We start from the raw sequence: 23,610 nt of genomic DNA on the forward strand, positions 1-23,610 counted from the left end.
TCACTGCTGGGTTTGGGGGCTTTGATCCCCCTGCCTGGACCCAGGCCACTGTACTGTGGGCCGCGTCTGGGGTCCTTGGTCCACCCACCGGGACCAGGGCCAGGGCCCCTCCAGCGTCCTAAAACCCGCTGTTGCTGTTTCCCTTTCTAAGAAAAAGAAAAATAAATGAATAAATAAAATAAAAAGGTGGAAAGAGCTAGCTAGCTCAAAGTGCTGGAAAGCCACAAGTCAGCCTCAGCCCAAGTGGTTCAATTAAGGGCTGTGGCCAGGGCATTCCAGAAATTTTTTCAATATTGTTTGATAATTATCAATGGTTTTCTAAATAATTGTTGATGATTTTTCTTTAGCAGTTCTTTGTTTCAGGATTCTGCCAATCTGTTTCAGGACCAAAAGGGACCTTTCAGAGATGTCAAAGAGCAACATCTCCAGTCAGTGGACCTTCTCCTGAAACTCAGCTGTTTGGACTTGAAACAGTGAACTTTTTTTGCATTGTTGTTTGGGTTTCTGATAATGTTAGCCTTGTTTTAGTGATATGATAGAAGTTGATGATGTTCTGCAGGTGAAGAATCTCCTTGATCATTCCACATCAGGACTTGACTGAGGTTTTGATTGGCAACAGATAAACCTCTCGAGACGTGTTTGTTCTCTCTTCTGCATGGGCCCAGCAGAAGAATTACAAACACAGTTTCTTTTTATTTTTAATTAAATTAAAAAGGGTGAAATATGGTAGTCATATTTTCTGGAAAAATCCCCTTGCCTGGATTCTTTCCCTGGGAAGCTGAGAAGCCTCAGAGAAAAAGGAAAACAATATTATCTTGTTTGCTTCTCCTGTGTTTTGCTGCTTTGGAATGTGGTTGGAGACGGTTTATCCAACAGGTGGTTGTTTCATTGGTTTCTGCTGTGAATTTTTACTTACTGGCCAATTACAGCCAAGCTGTGTCGAGGCTCTGGAAAGAGTCACAAGTTTTTCATTAGTATTCTTTAGCCTTCTGTAGGTATCCTTTCTATATTCTTTAGTGTAGTTCAGTATAGTTTAGTTTAGTATTCTTTAATTAAATATAGTATCATAAAATAATACATTGGCCTTCTAAGAACAAAGAGTCAGATCCATCATTCCTTCCTTCATCTGGGAACCCCACAAATACAAGACTATATAACAAAGTTACTTTAACAAATGGTCCCAGCCCATATTTGATCCCAGTTCAGTTGATCCCAGCCTGTGTGGTCCTGATCCATATGGTCCCAGTCTCTGCAGTCTGAGTCCACAGGATCCCAGTCCATATTTGATCCCAGTCCATATTTGATCCCAGTCTGTGTGGTCCTGCACACACTCCCAGGGTCTGGAATTCCAGTTCCCAGCCAGTAAAAAATGTTCCTGCCCTTGAATTTCTTTCCTATCCTCTCAACTATTTATGATAAAATTATAAATCAATATTTTATAATAAAAATAAAATATAATAAAAATAAAATATAATAATTTCAAGTCTTCCTTACAATAGTCCAATAATGATTCAAGCCAAAACAATAACTATTATTATAACACTATCAATAAATATAAATAAATTATATACCAAGAAATACCTTTTAAAGTTTTAACTCCATGGCTAATACACTTCAGATAAAAAATATCTAAAAAAACTAACATACAATCTAACACACCTTAGTTAAACAATTCATATTACAAATATACTAAACACAAAACCAAACACCACTATAATTTCTCATACATTTTAACCAAACAATTAAACTTTAATAACATCCTTAAGTACTCTGAAAAAATTAAAATTATTTTTAAAAAATTAATTGACTGTGGGTGGTTTTATTAGGACAGGTTTTTGGATTGTTTGGGTTAGATGATTTTAAAATGGGATTTTATAGGAATTGAATCATCTGAGAAGGAGGCACTCTGCAAACAGAACTGACTGAAAATGAACAGGACAGAAATCAGTAACTCTGAAAGTTTTATTTGCTATCAAATACATCCCACCCACCCAGTCCCACACAATCCCCATCCCACTGCTCCAAACTGGGATCCCACTTCTCCCAATCTCCTCCCAACTCCATCTCAGCCTGGCAGCTGTGGAATGGAGTGAGTTTGACCTCAGACAGAGTTTTTGTGAGGAGGGAACAAGCAATTTGAGGTGGGAATGAGCCCTTTTGAGTTAAAATTCAGTTATTTTCAGTGGGATTTGAGTGGTTTTGAGGTGAAAGATCGATCCCTCTTGGCTTTTGGACTACAAAGACACGGAGAAGTGAAAAAAATTAAAGCCAAACCAAAAGGAAAACCTAGCCAGGTGCGTTTGCAACATGGATTACAGGGAATATGGGGTACCAGGGCTGTGCCCAACATGACTCCTCCACTGGGGGATGGAGCTGGAGCAGTGCATGAACCTCTTCCCTCACTCGGGACACTCGCAGGGCTTCCCTTACCGGTGCATCCGTTAGTGTTGGGTCAAGTGAGATCTCCTAGAAAAGCTCTTCCCACGTTTCCCACACTCTTAGGGCCTCTCCCCGGTGTGGATGCGCCGGTGGGTGATGATGTGGGAGTTGTACTTGAATCCCTTCCCGCAGTGAGGGCAGCGGAAGGGCCTCTCCTTGTAAAATAATGAAGCCACAGGGGCTAACTTCTTAGCTAAACAGCTGGTTCCCCGTAGGGTTAAAGCGCCCCAGGCAAGTAGTCTCAAGGCTGGATAGCTCAGCCCTTCGGGAGCTGAGTGCCTAGACCAGACTACCACAGAGCTGTGGCCTCTTAGCAAGCTCAGTGATTGTCAGCTCTTAGTGATATCAGCTCTTTTATTGTTTCAGCTCTTAAGCTTGCTAGAGTCTCTGGCTGGCCGTGGCTTCTGGAAGGCAGACGAAGGAGAGAGGAGAAGGCTGGGTTCAGAATGTTCCACGATGATTTATTCTGAGGGTCTCGCGAAGGGTCTGAATGCAGCTCTTCTAACAAAATGGGCCAAGACAGCCCCTTTTATAGGGTTAGGGGGGATTGGAAACTGACCAATTGTAAGGGTTAGGGAAACTAACCTATGGGGTCACAGAGAGATAAGCAGGCCTGGAGGACAGAGTGAGGACTACTGGTTCAATTCCTATGACTCAGCAAATACCTATCTCTAAACATTTCTCCACGGAGCCGTAGCCAGCCCTGTGCCTGCTACATCTCCTCTGTGTGACTCAGATAGTGCAGGAGAAGATGGGAGTTCATCTGAAACCTCTTCCCACACTAAGGAACACTCATAGGGCCTCTCCTCAGTGTGGATGTTTTGGTGGACAAACAGGTGGGAACGCTGCCTAAAACTTTTCTCACATTCCCCACACTCGTAGGGCCGTTCCCCAGTGTGGATTTGTCGGTGCATGACAAGATGGGTGTTCTGCCTGAAGCCCTGCCGACAGTCAGTGCAGCGGAAGGGCCTCTCCACTATGTGCGTGCACTGGTGCACGAGGAGATTCGAGCTGGTCTGAAACCTCTTCCTGCATTGATCACACTCGTAGGGTCATTCCCCAGTGTGGATCCTCTTGTGCTTGATCAGGCTGGAGGTCTGCCTGAAGCTCTTCCCACACTCTGAGCACTTGTGGGGCTTCTCCCCATCATGAACCTGCTCATGGACCACCAGCTTCGAGCTCTGGCTCGATCTCTGGCCGCCTTCCCGGCCCAGGCTGGGTCTTTCCCCCTCAGATCCCTGCCATCTGCGTTTGCAGCCCTTCCTCGTGCGGGATCTCTGGGGCTTTTCCTCCCCGTTGGGTTCCTGCGCTGTGGAGCCGCTCAAAATGGCCTCTTCCACCAGGTTCTGCCGCGGGGATTTGTCCTCCCTGCTCTCCGTGCTCAGCTCCTGCTATGGGGGAGGAAGGACAAGGACAGGATGGGATTTGCCTCCGTGCCACAGGCAAGGGGATGGAGATTCCCCCAGGGCTGTCCTGCAGCTGGGGGCCATGCTGGGCTGGGAGATGGAGCAGGAAAGAGGGGGAAAGACGCACCTCCTCACCTCCCTGGGTGTTCCAGGGCATCTTCCTCTTCCTCACAGCCTTCCAAGGATTGGGAATGGGAAATCCTGGTTTGGGGAAAACAAGTGTTGAGCATGTTTACTTTGAATGTCCCTCTGCCCTCTGATGTTGATCTCTACAAGTCACTGGCAATCTGGGCTCCAGAAAAACCTCCCAAACACCAAGGTTCAGGCCTGAAAAAGTCTCCCAGGAGTGCCCCGTTCCTTGTCCCTCCCATTTGGTGTTTGGGGTACCACTTGTCACCAGCTGAACAAGTCACCCGTCCTGCCCTGCTGGGTGCTGACATTCAGCTGGGACACTGCAGTGGTGACAGAGGGGACGTGGTGGCAGGAACTGCATTGGGCTGCGCTTGGCCATGGCCAAGATGAAGGTGATGGTGGCACTGTGGTGGCATCGATGCTGTCCCAGTTCATGTCACCATCCATATCCCCTCATGTGCTCACCCAGGGCTGTATCCCCATGTGCACCCATCCATGTGTGTGTTCCCCACGTCCCCATCCACAGCCATGTCTCCATCCATGGATCTGTCTCCCATATCCATTTCCCCCTATATGTCATTGTCCCTCACATATCCCCATCCATGGCCATGTTCCCATATCTCCCCATCCATGCCCTAGTTCAACATCTTTATTTTTACCCCAATTTCAAGGCTTTCAAAGGTGGTGCATGGACAGAAGACTCTTCCACTAATTAAAGTTTAAAAGTTGTTTGTTTATTACAACACCAGGCACAAGCGGAATAATTTCCAAGGGCATGTGCACCCCAGAGTCCAGACCTCCCCTCTGTCCCCTAACTTGTTGCATATGCATTAAGTTTCACAATAGGTTCACATATATTCATTTAGTAGTTTCACATTACAATTAGTTCTCTGGTTGTCCCTCCCTCTCCTGCAGCCTCAGTTTTGGTTTCCTTCTTGTTTTAAGATCCAGGTGGCCTCTCTGATCTTCCCCTAGCTTGGAAATTCACATTCCTTTCATCTCGTTTAAGGCAATTTTGTGAGCTATGAGCACAGCAAATTACTACACTCTACAGACTAAATAATTCAAGGCAGCACCAAAACTTGAAATAGATTTCTAACCCAAGTTAATAACCAACCATATGTCTCAAAGGGATCAACAGAAACCTTTTCATTTCAAGGCCAGAAAAGGATTTACATGTCCCTGCCAGCAGAGGATCTATGTGCTTGAATGGGAGGGAAGAACCTTTTTTGGAGGGGTTTCCACCTCACTGGATCCAAAATCAGGGGTTTGCTCCAGTCTGTCCCCATTTAGCTGTGGAAGATAGATCCCCATGGGCCAGAGAGAATTCAAACAATGGATTTATGTTGGAGAAGACCTCCAAGGCCATTCAGTGTTGCTTGATGCCACCAGAAGATGCAAAAAGTGAGATGTTTCTGGGGTCAGAAGTTGACCAATCTGCTCTCCACAAGGGATTTCTGATGTTGGTCTGCGGATGTTTCCAGGTGCCCACAGAGAGCCAGGAGGATGTGGAGCCCCCCAGGCAGGGTCTTCCCAACACGGATCACTGTCACTACAGATCACCGGGGCTCTGCCCATCGGGGTCACTGAGGAACATCCAGAGTGGGTCCTACTGTGGGGGATGGAGCTGGAGCAGCGCACGGAGCTCTTCCTGCACTTGGGGCACTCACAGGGCTTCCCTTAGAGGTGGCTCCGTTGGTGTCTGGTCAAGTTACCACTGTGAGCAAAGCTCTTCCCACACTCAGAGCACTTGTACGGTCTCTCCCCGGTGTGGATGCGCTGGTGTTTGAGGAGGGTGCAGTTGCGCGTGAAGCCCTGCCCACAGTCGGGGCAGCGGAAGGGCCTCTCATCTGTGTGAATGCGCTGGTGCAGGAGGAGACTGGAGCTGGTCAAAAACCTCTTCCTGCATTTATCACACTCGTAGGGCCGTTCCCCAGTGTGGGTCCTCTGGTGGATGATGAGGGTGTAGTTGTGCCTGAAGCCCTGCCCACAGTCGGGGCAGTGGAAGGGCCTCTCATCTGTGTGAATGCGCTGGTGTTTGTGGAAACTGGAGCTGGTCTTAAACCTCTTCCTGCATTTATCACACTCGTAGGGCCTCTCCCCCATGTGGGTCCTCTGGTGTCTGATCAGGTCAGCACACTCACAGAAGCTCTTCCCACACTCGGAACACTTGTAGGGCTGTTCCCCTGTGTTTCTCCTCTGGTGTCTGGTCAGTTCATAGCTCCTTCTGAAGCTCTTCCCACACTGCCCACACTCATAGGGCCTCTCCCCTGTGTGGATTACCATGTGGCAGATCAGGCTGGAAATATGGCTCAAGCTCTTCCCACACTCCCCACACTTGTAGGGCCTCTCCCCTGTGTGGCTCCTCTGGTGTTTGTTCAGGTAGGCACGCTCACAGAAGCTCTTTCCACACTGGGAACACTCATAGGGTCGTTCTCCTGTGTGGATCTTCCGGTGTCTGTTCAGTTGGGAGTTCGCCTTGAAGCTCTTCCCACACACCCCACACTCATAGGGACGTTCCCCCGTGTGGATTCTGCAGTGGATGATCAGGTCAGATCTCTGGCTGAAGCTCTTCCCACATTCTGAGCACTTGTGGGGCTTCTCCCCATCCTGAAGCTGCTCATGGACCACCAGCTCTGAGCTCTGGCTGCCTTCATGGCCCAGGCTGGGTCTTTCTCCCTCAGATCCCTGTGATCTGCGTTTGCAGCCCCTCCTCATACAGGATCTCTGGGGCTTTTCCTCCCCATTGGATTCTTGCAACGTGGAGCCGCTCAAAATGGCCTCTTCCACCAGGTTCTGCCACGGGGATTTGTCCTCCCTGCTCTCCATCCTCAGCTCCTGGTCTGGGGGAAGAAGGAGAAGGAGAGGATGGGACTTGCCTCCGTGCCACAGGGAAGGGCAAGGAGATCCCCCAGTGCATCCCCGGCAGGACAGCTTTGGCAGCAGGGTTGTCCTTCATCTGGGTGCCGGGCTGGGAGATGGAGTGGGAGAGAGGGGGAAAGGGGCACTGACTTCCTCCTCACCTGCCTGGCACTCCCGGGCCATCTTCCTCCTCGTGGCCTCCTCCTTCTCCATCGGGCAGAGGTTTGGGAATGGGAAATCCTGGTTTGGGGAGAAAACAAGGGCTGAGTGTGTTGGGTTTGGAGGTCCCACGCCCAAGCGTGGAGGTCCCACTGCCCAAGTGCAGCTGGAGAAGGCACCGCACCTTTCAGCCTCGGGGGGCTGGGTCCCGCTCATCCCCAGACTCCCCCACCCTTCCAGCCAGCCGGTTTTTCCCCCGGCTCCGGGATCGCCCTTCTGCCTTCTCCCCGTTCCGGGGCTCCCGCGTTCCTCCCCCCGGCTCTCCCGGGGATGCTCAAACCCGATACCGCCCTTGTGCCAGCCCGTACCGGGCGATCGCCACCTGAGGCCCCCCCCCTCCAAGAGCTCTGCAGGGGCATTTACCGGCTCTGCTTTGACGTCCAGCAAGATCCAAACATCCCCTGCCAAGCAAAAAAACTCCTCCCTGAGACCACCCCGATGGATTTGAGGCGAGCTCCCCCTCCCCGCTCACCTGCGGGTTCCGGCACAGGGGGGCGATGCTGGCGAAAAAGGGGGAGCTGCGGCCTGAGCGGGGAAACCGCGGGGAAACCGTGTTGTTGCTGCTCCTCGTCCTCCTCCTCCTCTGTCCCTCCTCTTCCTCCCGCTCCTCCTCCGCTCCCAGCCCGGCCCGGGCAGTGCCGATACCCAAACAAGCTGCGCTGTGCCCTGGAGAGGGGTTCCAAAGCCGCCCCCTCCCGCGCGGCACTGGGAGCGATCCTGAGAGCACCGGGAATGATAGTAAGAACAATGGGAAGGAATCGGGAACGCTCTCCCTGCCAGTCCCGCTCTTACTGGGAGCGCTGGGAGGGAACTGGGAGCAAACAGCGCCCGGACGCGGCTGCAGCCGGCTGTGGGCGGGACCAAACCGAAGGGCGTGGTTATGCAAATACAAGAGCAACCGCGTCCTGGGATTGGTGAGCGGGAGCTGCGCGGGGTTTGCTCGGTTATGTGAGGGCCGGGGGGCCGGAGCGATGGCGGCGGCGTCCGGTGAGAGGGGACAGGGAGCGGGAATGGGGACAGGGAGCGGGAATGGGACCAGGATTGCGGACGGGGACCAGAAATGGCACCGGGAAGGGGATAGAGACCAGGAATGGGACCAGCGATGGGGACAGGGTCCGCAAATGGAGACAAGGACCAGGGAGGGGAATATGAGAACGGGACGGGAACATGGAAACATCAACTGCAGAGAGAATATGGGATGGGTATTCGTGGTCCAGAGTGTCCAAGTGAGACCTGAAATAACAGGGCAGGAGATTTTCCTCCTTTTAATGCCTTTATTAAAGTGATCAGCTCTAAATGGGGTATTGGCAGTTCTGGGGATTTCTGCCACCGCTCCCAGCAGTGACTCAGAAGAGGAGGATTTGTAGCTCTGTCCCCTAGGGGCCAGAGCCCGGAGTCCTGTCCTCACAAGAGCAGTGGGGGTATACCCAGGTTTCTCAGTTTGGGTTATCAGTCCAGGGGGTCCTGTGTCCGACTGGCATCATTTTTAGTTGGGGCGAGGAGTGACCGAGGTTTTCAAGCATCTCTGCCGGCTTCGGACCTCAGCCCTGCTGTCCAGACACCACCCTGACCTCTCAATTCCACTTTGGCTCGTCTTTTTTGGGGTATTTTCTAGGATTTGGTGAAGGTCCCGTCCCAGTGCAGTTTTGGGTTTGAGATAAATTTGCATGTCTCCTGAGATGCAAATTTCTCCCTCTCTCCACCGTCCGAGGGGAGGTTGTCATCCTCCTGGCAACAGGCTAGGGTGGTTCTGAAAAACAAGAATTCTCTACAATAGAGAGTTAAACGGCGGTACTTAAGGATACTCAAGGGGTGATTCCAACATTTCACTAACAAAGAACTCTTGGCCAGCGATCAATTCCTAGCTCAACTGAAAACTCCTCTGCAGCTCCTTCTTTTAAAAAAAACGGTAACTTTTTTTGTTCATAACAAGACCCAGCAGGGGCTGTGAGCTCTGCAGCTGGGCCTCCCCTGCGCTGCTGCGGCCCAGGGCCCAAAGGCGGGAGCTGCAGCCTTGCTCCGGTCTCAAGAACAGGAGCCTCCTCCAGGCCCATGGCCCCTCCATGGCCCCAGCATGAGGGAGGGCTCTGAGGCACAGCGGCTGCTGGCAGGAGGGGCTGCTCCGGCCAGCTGGGGCCTCTGAGAAATGGCCAAAGCCTTGTGCTCTCTGCAGCTGGCCAAGGACAGCAGCAGGGCTGAACGGTTCGTGTGGCACAGCCAGGCCGAGCTGTGGAGCCCTCAGGGCCCCATGCGAGAGGCCATCCTCAGGAATAGGACCAGGACAGGACCGGGAATGGGGACCAGGACTGCGAATATGGGACGAGACTGGGAATGGGTACAGGGACTGGGAATGGGGACATGGGCCAAGAATGGGGACAGCGACTGGAACTGGGAATGGGACTCAAAATATGAGAGAGGGACCAGGACTGCAAATGGGGACATGGACTGCGAATAAGCACCTGGGAATGGGACTGGAAATACAAGACAGAGACTGGGAATGGCATCAGGAATGGGGACAAGGACCAGGAACAGGACAGGGAATACAGAGAAGGACCTGGAATAGAACCGGGGAAGGGGAATAATGAAATGGGACACGGAATTTGAAAACGGCAACCAGAGCGAGAATATGGGATGGGGAGTAGGGAGATGGGATCAGGATTGGAAGCGGGAATAGGGGAGTGAGACTGGGACTATGGGAACGGGACAGGGAATAAAGAAATGCGGGACTGGGAATAAGGGAACAGGATAGGGGATATGGGACTAGGAATATGGGAATGGCAACCAGGTAGAGAACATGGGACGGGGAATGAGACTGGGAATGAGATTCGGACTGGGATGGGAGCAGGACGAGACAAGCATGCTGACATGGGAACGGGTGGTGAGCAAGTGGGGTGACAGCAGGGAGAGGGGAATCCTGGACAGGGGACACCAGGAAGCGGGACAGGGGAACAGTTCCAGGGCAGGGAGTCCTTGTTAGATGTGATGATTATTTGGTAATTGGATATAATTATTGTTTAGTCTTAACAAGAATCATGAGAAACTATGTTGGGGGGTTTTGATGGAAATTACAAAAATCCATGCTTGGATGAAATCAATGTATACAATAGAACAATATAAGTTTAGTAACTAATATGTAGTTATTTAACAATAAGGATATGACAACATGTTCATCCTGAACCCATGTTGGAGTCAGATTTGGATCTGTACCCCTGACACCCAGAGCTCCTCAATAAAAGTACCTGCATATAATAATTCTGTGATTATTTGTTCCTGAACGCTAACATTAGGACAGTTAGACCATCTAGGATGCCTGCTAAGTAAGGAAACCAGTGCTGGCCTGCTGTCAGATGTAGATACCATCAGACACGCCACCTTGCAGAACAGGGCAGCAATAGACTTTCTACTTTTGGCACATGAGCACAGCTGTGAGGGCTTTGAGGGAATGTGTTGCATGAACCTCTGTAGCCACAGCGAGTCCACAACAGGATTCAAGTGCTGAGGGGAGGGTTCAAGAAGCTTCAAGTGGAAAACAAAGACTGGTCAAATAAAATCTTCTAATCTTGGAGACTGAAGGGTTGCATGATGTCTTTAGTCAAGACGGGACTGTTGGTTTTCTTGGTTGTTGTTGTTGTGGTGGTGGTTGTTCCATGCTTGTTTGGATGTTTATAATATAGAGTTTTGCAAAGTTCTTTCAGTTCCATTTTTGTTAGAAAACAGAAAGGGGGAGATGTAGGAATTGGCCCAGATGTGACTCGAAGTCAGCCAGATTTTACCCCAAAAGAACTGGGCATTAGTTTCAAGCCCTTGGAATCATTTGTTTAACTTAAGGCGAGCCTGAGAGTTCCCCCATAAGCCCTTGGTGTTATTATATTAAGTTGTCCAAGTTCTGCTCCCCTATTGATGACTTGTTTCCCCTATATGGTTATAGTTCCAGAATGTTCCACCCCCAAGTGTATATGTTGCTGCTTCCCCTTTGTTTTGTGTCTCTGGATGCTGCCCCTCGTACTGTGCTCAACTACTCCACATTTGCTGTTTTTCACCCTTTAATAAAATTCTTTCCGGGCAACTCCATCGAACCCACTCCTTTTCATTTTTGCCACCCTCGCCCTGAAGTTAGGGAACCAAAGAGGTTTGCTGCAGCCATCCTCACCATGACAGTGATGGATCTAAATCACTGCAGGTAATCTTTGGTAGAGATGATTGGGTGCAATGCTGAGCTTCTCCATCTGTGATTCTTTGCTGCTTTGAACTACAGTAAATTACACTGGTTCCTTCAGTTCGTGTTTGTGTCTTTGGTACTGACCCTGCCCACTCGTGAAACAAAACTGGCATAGTCTGGCCAGATCACAACAAAATGTCACTTCTTAAATGTAAATTTAAGGAATCAGTCCCATCTGAAATTCACAGATGGGAAGCCCTTTAGAGTTTGCTGATGCTGGAGTGGACTGAGGTCAGAACACTGTGTGAGCAATGGGGCAGTCAGTTTAAAGAAGCTGAACCACTGGATGTATTAAAATGCATCCAAAAATTGCATATGGAGAAAGGAAAACAACTTGTGAGGGGGTAAAGATGAGGATGAATTTTGTTAACAGAATATTGGAAGCAGCACCAACAGAAGGAACGGTTGTTGGAACACTCTCACATGGAGTGACAGCAGAAGTTTTTAATCCTGAGCTTGTATTAATTTGTTCAAGTGAAAGAATATTAATATAATAAATAACTATATACATGTATGTAATAAAACATTTCAATATGTATTTATAAACATATATTTTTATCTATCAATATGTCTGTCTAGATCTATGTTTGTATCTATATCTTTATCTATATATAAAATAACGTGAAATAATGCTGACAATTCTGATTTACAAACTGTGGCTGCTGACAATTCTGATTTACCACCTGTGGCTGCTCAAGGATCTAGCACTAAATATCCTACAGAAAAGCATTGGCCAGGACTTGAATGTCAGTGATAAACTTTGTGAGATTGTATACAACAAATAAAGGAGGAACAGATGAAATTGGCTATTTTTATGGGGTTTCCTGATACTGTGATGTGGAATGCTTTGTCTGTTACTGTAAAAAATACAGTGATTAAAACTGCTGGGTTTTTCATACACCAGACTATCCACAATCTGCAGGATTGATTGAATGGGTAAAGGGGTTGTTCAAAGAACAGTTGAAAAAAGAAGATGAGAACCTGCCCCCATGGAGAACCCATCTCACAGATGTGCTCTACACCTTTAACAAGGGTACAAGGGGCCCCCTGGGAAACAGAAACCCCCTGGATGTGCATGGCTGCACCCAATTTCCAAATACAACCATGGACAGTAGCGCTTTAACTTCCTGAGAAATTATTCTGGGTCTGATTGCCCCTGACAGGGACCCCCTAGAGGCTGCAGGGCTGGACCTTCATGCATTATAATTAATTAGGATAAATCAAAAGCAAATGAGAGTTATCAATACTGACATAGGAGTTCCAATTCCTCCAAGACACTTTGGTTTGATAACTGCTCGCTGGAGCTTGGCTTTGAAAAGGTTTATGTCGTGGGAAGAGTTGATGCAGATTATCAAGGAGGAATTTAAGTAATTAATGTAATTAAAGTCACTAAACAATAGTGAATAAGGTGTGATTATTCAACTCCGTGACAGGGTGGCACAGTTATTGATACTGCAGTTTTAAAAACAATTGTGAAAAAGGAGATGCACCTCCAATGATCACTGTTGTTGGAGATGAAGGATTTGGATCCAGCAGTCCTAATAATGGAGCCAAAGTGTGGGTCCAGAGGCCAAAATGCCCTCCCAATCCAGCTGAAGGAACAGATGTGGGGAAAGACACACTTTGAATCCTGAAACCAAAATCACCAAGAAAAGGGGGCTAAAATCACCCATGCAGGCTTAAGATCCACCCATACGGGCTTGAAAACATCCAAAGGGACCTAAAATCCACACTAAAATGCTTGAAATCACTCCAAGAGATCTAAAACCTACCCTAAACCTGCCCAGCTTGGCCTAAAATCACCCTAATGGGCCTAAAATCTCAGGGACTGGGACCAGAACTGATACCAGAACCAAGACCAGCACCACTCTGGGACAGGCAGCATTACTGGGACCGAGACCAAAACAGAAACCAGCACTAGAACTGGCACTGGGACCAAGACTGAGACCAAGACCAACACTGGGACTTGCTACCAGGAGTGCTTCAGAACCAGGCCTGTAACCGGGAGTGCTCTGGGACCAGGACCGGGACTGGAACTGAGACCACCACTGGCATCAGGACTTCTCTGGGACTGGGACCAGGATGGAGACTGGCTGGAGCACTGCGGGACTGAGACCGAGACTGGCACTGGAACCAGCACTGAGACTGGCAGAGCTCTGGGACTGGGACTGAGACTGGCACAGGGAGCACTCCAGGAGCAAGACTGGCACAGGTACCAGCACTAGAACCAGGACAATTCAGAGACTGAGACTGAGATTGGGACTGAAACCAGAAGTGGCACCAGCACCGAGACTGGCACCACTCTGGGACCAGGACCAGCACAGCTGGTTGAGACTGAGATCAACACCAGGATGGGAATCAGCACTGGGAGTGCTCCAGGAATGCTCCAAGACTGAGACTGGGACCAGGACCAGGACTGAGACTGACACTGGGAGCGCTCCTGGATGGAGACTGGGACCAAAAGTTGGGAACAGGATTGGCACTGGGATCAATCCAGGACCTCCGTGTTAACTCCAGAGAGTTTTGGCTATGCCCCTGTGCAGGACTGGGAGGGACTGGGAGGGATCCCTGGCGGGGGGTGGGACTGCCTCAGTTTGCATTGTTCTGGTGCAGCCATCCCAGTCTGTATGGTTCTGCATGGCACACACTCCAAGGGTCTGGAATTCCAGTTCCCACTGAGGAAAAGATGTTCCTGCCCTCGAAGGCAAAGCTCTTAAGAAGGGGCTGAAAGCCAAGCAGAGCAAGATCTTACAGTGACATTTCACTGCCAGCCTTCATAACTTCAGCCATGGCTGTTGTAGCTCCTGCATTGGGAATTAAATCAGGGCAGGGTCTTTGGCGGCAGCTCAAGGGCTCAAGGGAGGCACTGAGAGAGAAACAGAGCAGGCAAAGAGAGGCAGGAGAGAAAGGAGGACACAAACACAATCAGCTGAGAAAGGGGCACTCTGCAAACAGAACTGCAACTGACTGAAAATGAATGGGACAGAAATCAGTAACTCTGAAACTTTTATTTACTATCAAATACATCCCAGCCACCCTGTCCCACACAATCCTGATCCACTGTTCCAAATTGGGATCCCACTTCTCCCAATCTTCTTACAACCCCTTCTCACAATCAAGTGAGTTTGGCATATGATTGAGGTTTTTGAGGAGGGAACAAGCAATTCTGAGTTGGGATTGAGCCCTTTTGGGATACAACAGCATGGTTTTCAGTGGGACTGAGTTGTTTTGAGGAGACAGATCAATCCCTCTTGGTTCTGCAGTGCAAAGAAATGGAGAACACTGCCCAAAATCCTCCCAGAACCCATGAATCCTCAAGATTATGTCCCCAAATCCTAAATTCCCTCTAAACAACTGTGAAATGGGGACTAGATATCTTTGATCAGTTTCTTTCTTTTCAGGCCTCTTTTTAAGGGATGAAGATGAATCAGAAGAAAATTAAGGCCAAAACAAAAGGATAACTAGCTAGGTGCCTTCCCAACATGGATCACAGGGAATGTGGGTCACCAGGGCTCTTCCCAACAAGGGTCCTCCAGTGGGGGATGGAGTTGGAGCAGCGTATGAAGCTCTTTCTGCACTTGGGGCACTCACAGGGCTTCCCTTACTGGTGGCTCTGTTGGTGTTTGTTCAAGTGAGAGCGCTGTGAGAAGCTCTTCTCACACTATGGACACTCGTAGGGCCTCTCCCTGGTGTGGATGCGCTGGTGGGTGATGAGGGTGGAGTTGTGCTTGTAGCCCTTCCCGCAGTCAGGGCAGCGGAAGGGTCTCTCCTCTCTGTGAATCCGTTGGTGGTTGATGAGAATGGAGTTGTACATGAATCCCTTTCCACAGTCGGGACAGTGGAAGGGCCTCTCCTCTGTGTGAAGCCGATGGTGCACGAGGAGATGTGAGCTGATCCGAAACCCCTTCCCACATTCTGAACACTTGTAGGGCCTCTCCCCAGTGTGGATGTTCTGGTGCTGGACCAGGTTGGCACGCTGGCTGAAGCCCTTCCCACATTCCCCACACTTGTAGGGCCTTTCCCCAGTGTGAATGTTCTGGTGCTGGATCAGGTTGGTGCTCTGTCTGAAGCACTTCCCACACTCCCCACACTCGTAGGGCCGTTCCCCAGTGTGGGTCCTCTGGTGGCGTATGAGGTGGGAGCTCCGGCTGAAGCTCATCCCACATTCCTCACACTCATGGGGCCTCTCCCCAGTGTGGATGAGCCGGTGCCTGACAAGATGGGCATTTTGCCTGAAGCCCTTACCACAGTCAGGGCAGCGGAAGGGTTTCTCCTCTGTGTGAGTGCGCTGGTGCACAAGAAGACTAGAGCTGAGCTGAAACCTCTTCCTGCATTTATCACACTCATAGGGCCTCTCCCCAGTGTGGATCACCTGGTGACGGATGAGGGTGGACCTCCGGCTGAAGCTCTTCCCACATTCCCCACACTCGTAGGGTTGTTCTCCAGTGTGGATAATCTGGTGGCGGATCAGGCTGGAGCTGGCTCTGAAGCTCTTCCCACATACCCCACACTCATATGGCCGTTCCCCTGTGTGGGTCCTCTGGTGCTGAATCAGGCTGGAGCTCCGGCTGAAGCTCTTCCCACACTCCAAGCACTTGTGGGGCTTCTCCCCATCATAAAGCTGCTCATGGAGCACCAGCTCCGAGCTCTGGCTCGATCTCTTGCTGCCTTCCTGGCCCGGGGTGGGTCTTTCCCCCTCAGATCCCCGTGATCTGCTTTTGCAGATCCTTGCACAGGATCTCCAGGGCTTTTCTTTCCCCTTTGATTCCTGCACCATGGAGCTGCTCAAAATGGCCTCTTCCACGAGGTTCTGCCACAGGGATTTGTCCTCTCTGGCCTCCATCTGCAGCTCCTTGTCTGGGGGAGGAAGGACAAGGACAGGATGGGATTTGCCTCCATGCCGCAGGGCAAGGGAAGGAGATCCCCCCCAGCAGGACGGCATCAGCAGCAGGGCTGTCCTGCAGCTGGGGGCTGTGCTGGGCTGGGAGATGGAGCAGGAGAGAGGGGGGAAAGGGCATTGACTTCCTCCTCACCTGTCTGGGTGTTCCGTGGCATCTTGTCCTTGCACCCTCCTTCTCCATCCAGCCAAGGATTGGGAATGGGAAATCCTGGTTTGGGGAAAACAAGGGTTGAGCACGTGGAATTTGAAGGTCCCTCTGCCCACGTCCATCTCTGGAAGTCATCGAGAATCTGGGGTCCACAGAATCCTCCAGAACACCAAGATTCAGCCCTGAATCAGCCTCCCAGAAGTTCCCCATCTCTGGTCTCTCCCCTTTGGTCTTCAGGGATTCCTCCCTGTCCCAGCTGCTGGGGGTCACGCTCATATTGTGGGTCTCCCTTCTCCTCGGTCCCCATCCTCCCCAGGCTGCTGTGAATCCCAGGAATCCAAAAAGTTCTCCCTTCCTCAGTCTCCCCATTTAGGGATGCTGGGGGTTTTTGGTCTCCCAGGGTCCCTTCTCCCCTCATTCTCTGCTTTGGGGTGCAGGGGGTCCAAGGAGCCCCCCCTGCCCCTCTCCAGGCTCTTGAGGGTTCCGCCAAAGGTGGCGCTCCCCCCTCTCTGGGCTCCCCACTTTGGGCTCCTGGGGGACACAGGGCTCTGCTCCTCCAGGCTGCCTCTGCTGGCAGCTGCCACCGGAACCCCCCAATGTCCCCAAAAAGGGCCTTTTCGGCTCAGCTTTACAGTTCTTCATTCCCCAAACATTCCCCCCAAAAAAACCCAACCCACGGAGCCCCCAGAATATCTGGCCCAAGATCCCCCTTCCCTATGACCTTGCAGGATGGGGGTGGGGGGGTGATGATCCCACAAGTGGGGGGCTGCGAATTTAGGGAGCACATGACATCATGGTTCCTTCTCCTTTCCTTGATCCTCCTCTGTTCCTCATCTTCCTCCCATTCCTCCTCTTCCATCCCTCCTCCTCCTCCTCCCTAAGCCCACCTCCTTCTCCTACTTCCCTCCCTCCTCCTCCTCCCCCAGCAGCAGCAACACCCCCAGTGCCCCGTTCCCGCAGCCCTCGCAGCCCACGGCAGGGATGGAGCCGGGACAGGTTGGGATGGGCAGCGCAGAGCTCTCGGCTGCTGGGAACCCGGCTGGGAACCCGGCCCGGGCCAAAGGAGAGGCAAACTGGGAAAACTGGGGGCTGCAAATCCAAACTGGGCCTTGCTGGGGACCCTGCCTGGGCACTGCAAGCCCTTGGGGCTCCTCTCGGGAGATCTGGGAGGGGAGAATGCAGAGAGGGGTGGGGAATGCCAGGAGTGGCATCACTGGGAGAGACTGGACTGTACTGGGATAACTGGAAACTTACTGGGAATGACCGGGAATTAATACGACCTTGCTGAGAGTAGCTGGGGTATACTGGCAGTATCTGTAACCATACTGAGGTGACTGGAACCACACTGGGAACAACGGGGACCATGCTGGGGAGAACTGGGACAACAATGTGGGCAACTGGGAGCGAATGGGGATGACTGGGTCTGCACTGGCAGCAACTGGGCATGACTAGGACCATGCTAGAAGGGACAGGGATCATCCACAGCGTGACTACGACTATATTAGGGACAACTGGGTGGAACTGGCATCACACTGGGAGGAACAGGGAGAAACTGGAATCATGCTGGGGGCAACTGGGATCCTACTGGGATCACAGTGGAAGCAGCTGGGCCCATGCTGGGGCAGACTGGGATCATACTGGATCATACTTTCAGCAACTGGGACTGCACCGAGGGTGAATGGGAGTGGCTGTGAGCAACTGGGATCAGGCTGGAAGCAACTCTGGGCATCTGGAAGTGACTGGTAACATGCTAGGACCAACTGGGTTATACTGGGAGAGACTGAAATGATAGTGGGGGTAAAGGGAAGCAACTGGAACCATGCTAAGTGATAATGGCAGGAGGTGTGCCCATGTCAGAGTCATACTAGGATCATACTGGGAGTAAGTAGAATAGTACTGAGAGGATGTAAGAGTGACTGAGATCCTACTGGAATTACACTAGGAGTGACTGGAAAAGTGCTTGCCATGACTGGAACCATACTGGAGGTGTCTGGGAGCAACTGGGACCACACTAGGAGTTACAGGGAGTCATTCTGGGCATGACTGGAATAATACTGGGAGGATCTAGGAGTCACTGGATGCAACTGGGATCATACTAGGAGTGACAGGAACCATACTGGCAGTGACTATGGGTCCTACTGGGATCATCCTGGGAGCCACTGGGATTACAATGGGTGTGAATGGAACCTGATTGGGGGTTACTGGGAGCTACTGGGAGGAAAATGTGGACACATTGGGAGCAACTGGGATCAACTAGGAGGTACCGGAACCATGCTGAGGGGACTGAGACCACAACTGGGATCATACTGGAAGCAACTAGGACTACACTTTGGTCAACAGACAAAAACTGGAATCACGCTGGAGGCAACTGGGAATAACTGCAAAAGACTGGGAAAATTCTCAAGTAACTAGACCCTTACTGGGGCAACTGGGAGTGTCTGTAACCATACTAGGGATAACTGGAACAACACTGGAACAGCAGGGACTATGCTGGGGATGACAGGGACTACTCTATAGAAACTGGAAGTGATTGAATCTACACTGGGGGACACTGGATGTGACAAGGACCATGCTCAGAGGGACTAGAACTATTCTAGGGGCGACTGGGATCATACTTGTAGGAACTGGGAAATACTGGAACTATGCTGGGGGCAACTGGGATCATACTGAGGGGGACTGGAATCAAAGTGGGATTGACTAGGAGTGGCTGTGGGCAACTAGAATTGTGCTGAAAGCAACTGGGAACATGCTGGAGATGACTGGGATACACTGGGAGAGACAGGGATTCACTGGGATCATAATGGAGGCTACTGCGGTCACTCTGGCATTGACAGGGAACAACTGGGATCACACTGGGGCAATTGACATCAGACTGGGAGTGACTGGGAGTGACTAGATTGGGTGTCATTGGACCCTGATTGGGGGTTATTGGGAGCTACTAGGCCCATGCTGGGAGCCAACTGGGGACATAATTACAAGAACTGGGAGCAAGTGGGATAAAACCAGGGGCAAGTAAACCGTGAAGTTCACTGAGGTAACTAGAAGTGCCTGGCAATAACTCTGAGAAAGTTCAGGGTACCTGGGATATACTGGAAGTGTCTGACACCATAGAAGTAGTGCCTGGGACCAAACTGGGAGTGGCTGGGAATGCTCTAGGGGACCTGGGACCATGCTGGGCGCAAGTGTGAGTGACTGGGGCCATGCTGGGAGAGACCAGGACCATATTGGAATGACTAGGACAATGCTAGGAGCAACTGGGAGAACTGGGAACACACTAGATGAAAGCGGGAGCAAGTGGGACCTTGCTAGGGGCAAATTGCATCATCATAGGGAATGACTGGGAGTGACTGGGTCCATACAGGGAGTCCCAAGGACCTGGGACCATGCTGGGGGCAAGTGTGAGTGACTGGGGCCATGCTGGAAGAGACTGGGACCATATTGGAATGACTAGGACAATGCTAGGAGCAACTGGGAGAACTGGGAACACACTAGATGAAAGCGGGAGCAAGTGGGACCTTGCTAGGAGCAAATTGCATCATCATAGGGAATGACTGGGAGTGACTGGGTCCATACAGGGAGTGCCAAGGAAACTGGAAATGGAGGGAGCAACTGGGCTCATAGTGGGAGCAGTCACTTCCAGCACCAGGAAACCCAAACCCCATTTCCAGCTATCCCACCCACCGGGGTCCCAGGAATCCCAGGGGTCCCCACTTTGCCCTTCTGGGGCTCTCCTCTCTCTGAGCTCCCACTCAGGGAAGCTGCAGCTCTCCCGGGGCTCCCCAAAACCGGTGTCCCCCCACCGGTGCCGCCGCTCCCGCGCAGTCCCCACGTGGCCCGGCAGAGCTCAGAGGGCCCGGCTGGGAAGACCAACCCCCACCACAGGGGGACCCGCATCCCCTGCCGGGGCTCTGCCACCACCCACACCAGGACCCCCCAAAAACACCTCCCGGGGACCCCTGATGTCCCCCCGAGGGCCATCTGCGGCTCGGCTTTGGAGCCCTGCCAGCTCCAAACATCTCCCCCAAAAAACCCCAAACCCAGGCACCCCCCGACAGATTTGGGCCGAGCTCCCCCTCCCCGGGCACCTGCGGGATGGGGGGCGATGATCCCGGGGCTGCAGCGAGTTCAGGAACTGCCAGGGCCATGCGATTCCCCCCTCGTCTTCCTCTGCTGCTTCCCGCTGCCCCTCCACCTCTTCCTCCCTCCCTCCCCCTCCTCCATTCCCAAACCCCGAACTGTGAGGGGAAAGGGACAAGGTCAAGGGGACATGCGGTCCTAATAGGGCCCAGTTTGGCCTAAAATCACCCTAAAGGGCCTCAAATGCAGCAGAAATCCACCAGGTTTGGCCTAAACTCAGCCAAATGGGATTCAAGTTATCCAATGGGGGTCTAAAACCCAACCAAATGGGACTAAAAGAGGTTTGCAACCCACACAGAATGGCCTAAAATCACCATAAATTTCCATAATGGGCTTAAAATCTACCTTGAAAGTATCTGGTTTTGCCTAAAATGACCCAAATGTGCATAATTCCATCCAAAAATCCACCTGGTTTTTACTAAAATCACCCACATGGACCTAAAATCACCCAAACATGCCTGAAACCAACGCAAGAGGACCTAAAATCACCCTAAAAAGACTTGGTTTGACCTAAAATTAACCAAAGAAGCCAAAAATCTAACCAAATGGGCCCAAAATCACCAAAACAAGAGACCTAAAATCACCACATAGGATTAAAATTCACCCATATGGGCCTAAAATCAGCCAAAGGAACCCAAAATCCACATTAAAACTGCCCAGTTTATCCTAAAATCATGCAAACAGGCCTAAACCCTACACAAATGGCCCTAAAATCATCCCAAGGGATCTAAAATCCACCCTAAAACCCACCTAAAATCATTCAAAGGATCCTAAAATCCACACTAAAAGGCTTGAAATCACTCCAAAGGAGCTTTTGAGAGGATTTTGGGAAGGTTTCTGGGGACATTGGGCTTTTCTGGGCTTTGGGGAATATTCTTGGGAGTTTAGGGGAAATTATTGGGTTTTTTTGAAGAGAATTAATGGGTTTTTGGGGCGTTGCAGAATTTTGAGTGGTATGGATTTTGGGGGGTTTTATTGGTGCTTTGGTGGGTTGTTTTCTAGAGGTGTTTGGGGGTTTATTGAAATTTTTTGGGCTTTTTTAATTTTAGCGAGTTTTACTGTGATTTTGGGGGGATTTTGTTGGAGTCTGGAATTTTTCATGATTTCATTGGACTTTAAGGGGTCTTCAGAGCATTTTATTGGAATTTGGGGGGCATTTAGTGGGATTCTTTGAGGGTGTGTGTTCTTTTGGGATTTTTTGGTTTTACTGGGGGGATTTTGGTGGGTTCTTGTGGGGCTTTTTGGGTGTTGCCAGGATTTCTTTGGATCTTGGGGGGATTTTGTGGGACTTTTTGTGGTTTTGGGGACATTTCTGGGGGGATTTGTGGGGTTTAATTGAGATTTTGAGAGGTTTGCTGGGATTTCAAGAGATTTTGTGCGCTTTTGTTGAAATTCTAGGGTGTTCTAGTGGGATTTTGTGAGATTTAATTGGGATTATGAGGATTTTTTTGGGACTTTGGGGGGTTTTAAGGAGATTTTGGTGCCTCTCAGCCCTCCCCACACCCGGGGATAACCCCAAATCCCCCCAGTCCTGAAGCTCCCCCAAAGTTCCACTACAAACAAAATTCTCTAAAAATCCCAATAAATTCCTCGAAAACCCCAGAGAATCCCTCAAAATCCCAGTGAAACCCACCAAAATTCAAAAAAACTCCCCAACATTTCAATAAACCCCCCCAAAACCCCAATAAAATCCCCCAAAATCCAAAACCTCTCAACTCCACAAAACCCCCCGAAACCCAATAATTCTCTCCAAAAACCCAATAATTCCTCCTAAACTCCCAACAAAATCCCAAAAAGCCCAAAAAAATCCCTCTCAAAATCCCCCCAGACTCATTGGGGCCATTCTGGATCAGGGGGCACCGGCCAGTGGAACAGGAGCCACTTCAGGGGGCCCTCAGAGCTTTTTGGGGAGGGGGCACCATGGGAGACCCCCCACAAAAACCGGGGGGGGGAGGGACCCCTGCTGTGCCGCCTCCCCCTGAAACCCCCAGACCCCGGTTCAGGGTGGGCCTAGGACCCCCTGCGACTCCCAAATCTCCCCCAGGACCCCCTCCAGGAACCCCAAACCCCCCAGAGCCTCCCCCCCTCCAAGGTTGGCCCAGGACCACCCTGGACCCCTAAACCCTCCCAGGACCCCCAGACCCCCCCCCCAGAAATTCCTAAGACCCCCAGAACCGCCCTGAGAGCCCACAGACCCCAATCAGGCCCAGCCCAGGATGTCCTCTGAGACCCCCCCCAAAGCCTCCCTCCCGACCCCTCCCCAAGCTCCCTCAGGGATCATCCGCAGATCCCCCAGACCCCTCCCCAAAACCAACCCAGGACCCCCCAGGCTCCCCAAAACCCCTCCCACAACACCCCAGGACCCCCCAGACCCTCCCAGGACCTTCCTACGACTCTTCCCCAAAACCCCCTAAGACCCTTCCACTCGAGACCCCTCTTAGCACCCACCCACAGACTCCCAGATCCGCCCCCCCCAATGGCCCAGGACCCCTCCCCAGAGCTTTCCCGACACCTCCAGGAACCCTCGGGATCCCCCCCACCCAATACCCCTCCCCAGACCCCCAAGACCCCAACAGACTCCACCCAGGACCCTCAGAATCCTCCAAGACCCTCCCAGGACCTTCCTATGACTTTTCGCCAAAACCCCCCAAGACCCTTCCACTCGAGACCCCTCTTAGCACCCATCCACAGACTCCCAGATCCGCCCCCCCCACAATGCCCCAGGACCCCTCCCCAGAGCTTCCCCGACACCTCCAGGAACCCTCGGGATCCCCCCCACCCAATACCCCTCCCCAGACCCCCAAGACCCCAACAGACTCCACCCAGGACCCCCAGAACCCTCCAAGACCCTCCCACAATTCCATCTTATTCCCACCCCCCCCCCGCCCCTCCTCACCTGTCCCGGCCGCCTCAGCAGCTCCAGGATCCCTCAGTCTTCTCCCGGCGCCTCCCCGCTCTATCCAGCGGCTCCCTCAGCACCCGCCCGAGCCGGAGGGGAGAGCGGCGGAGGAGGAGGAGGAGGAGGAGGAGGCGGCAGCGGGAGCGCCCCCTTCATGCCCGGCCCCGAGGTCAGAGGGCGCCGCTTCCGGCTGGCCTCTAATTGGCTGGATGGGCGCGGGGGAAGCGGGCCTTGTGAGGTAAGCCGCGC

General features: G+C 51.6%; 1 pseudogene; it reads right to left on the bottom strand.

The window, feature by feature from the left end:
* Nucleotides 1–2,498: 2,498 nt before the first annotated feature.
* Nucleotides 2,499–23,541, bottom strand: LOC132340873 (zinc finger protein 629-like; annotated as a pseudogene).
* Nucleotides 23,542–23,610: the final 69 nt, after the last annotated feature.

Source organism: Haemorhous mexicanus, chromosome 34, assembly GCF_027477595.1.
Source record: "Haemorhous mexicanus isolate bHaeMex1 chromosome 34, bHaeMex1.pri, whole genome shotgun sequence".
Classification (NCBI taxonomy): domain Eukaryota; kingdom Metazoa; phylum Chordata; class Aves; order Passeriformes; family Fringillidae; genus Haemorhous; species Haemorhous mexicanus.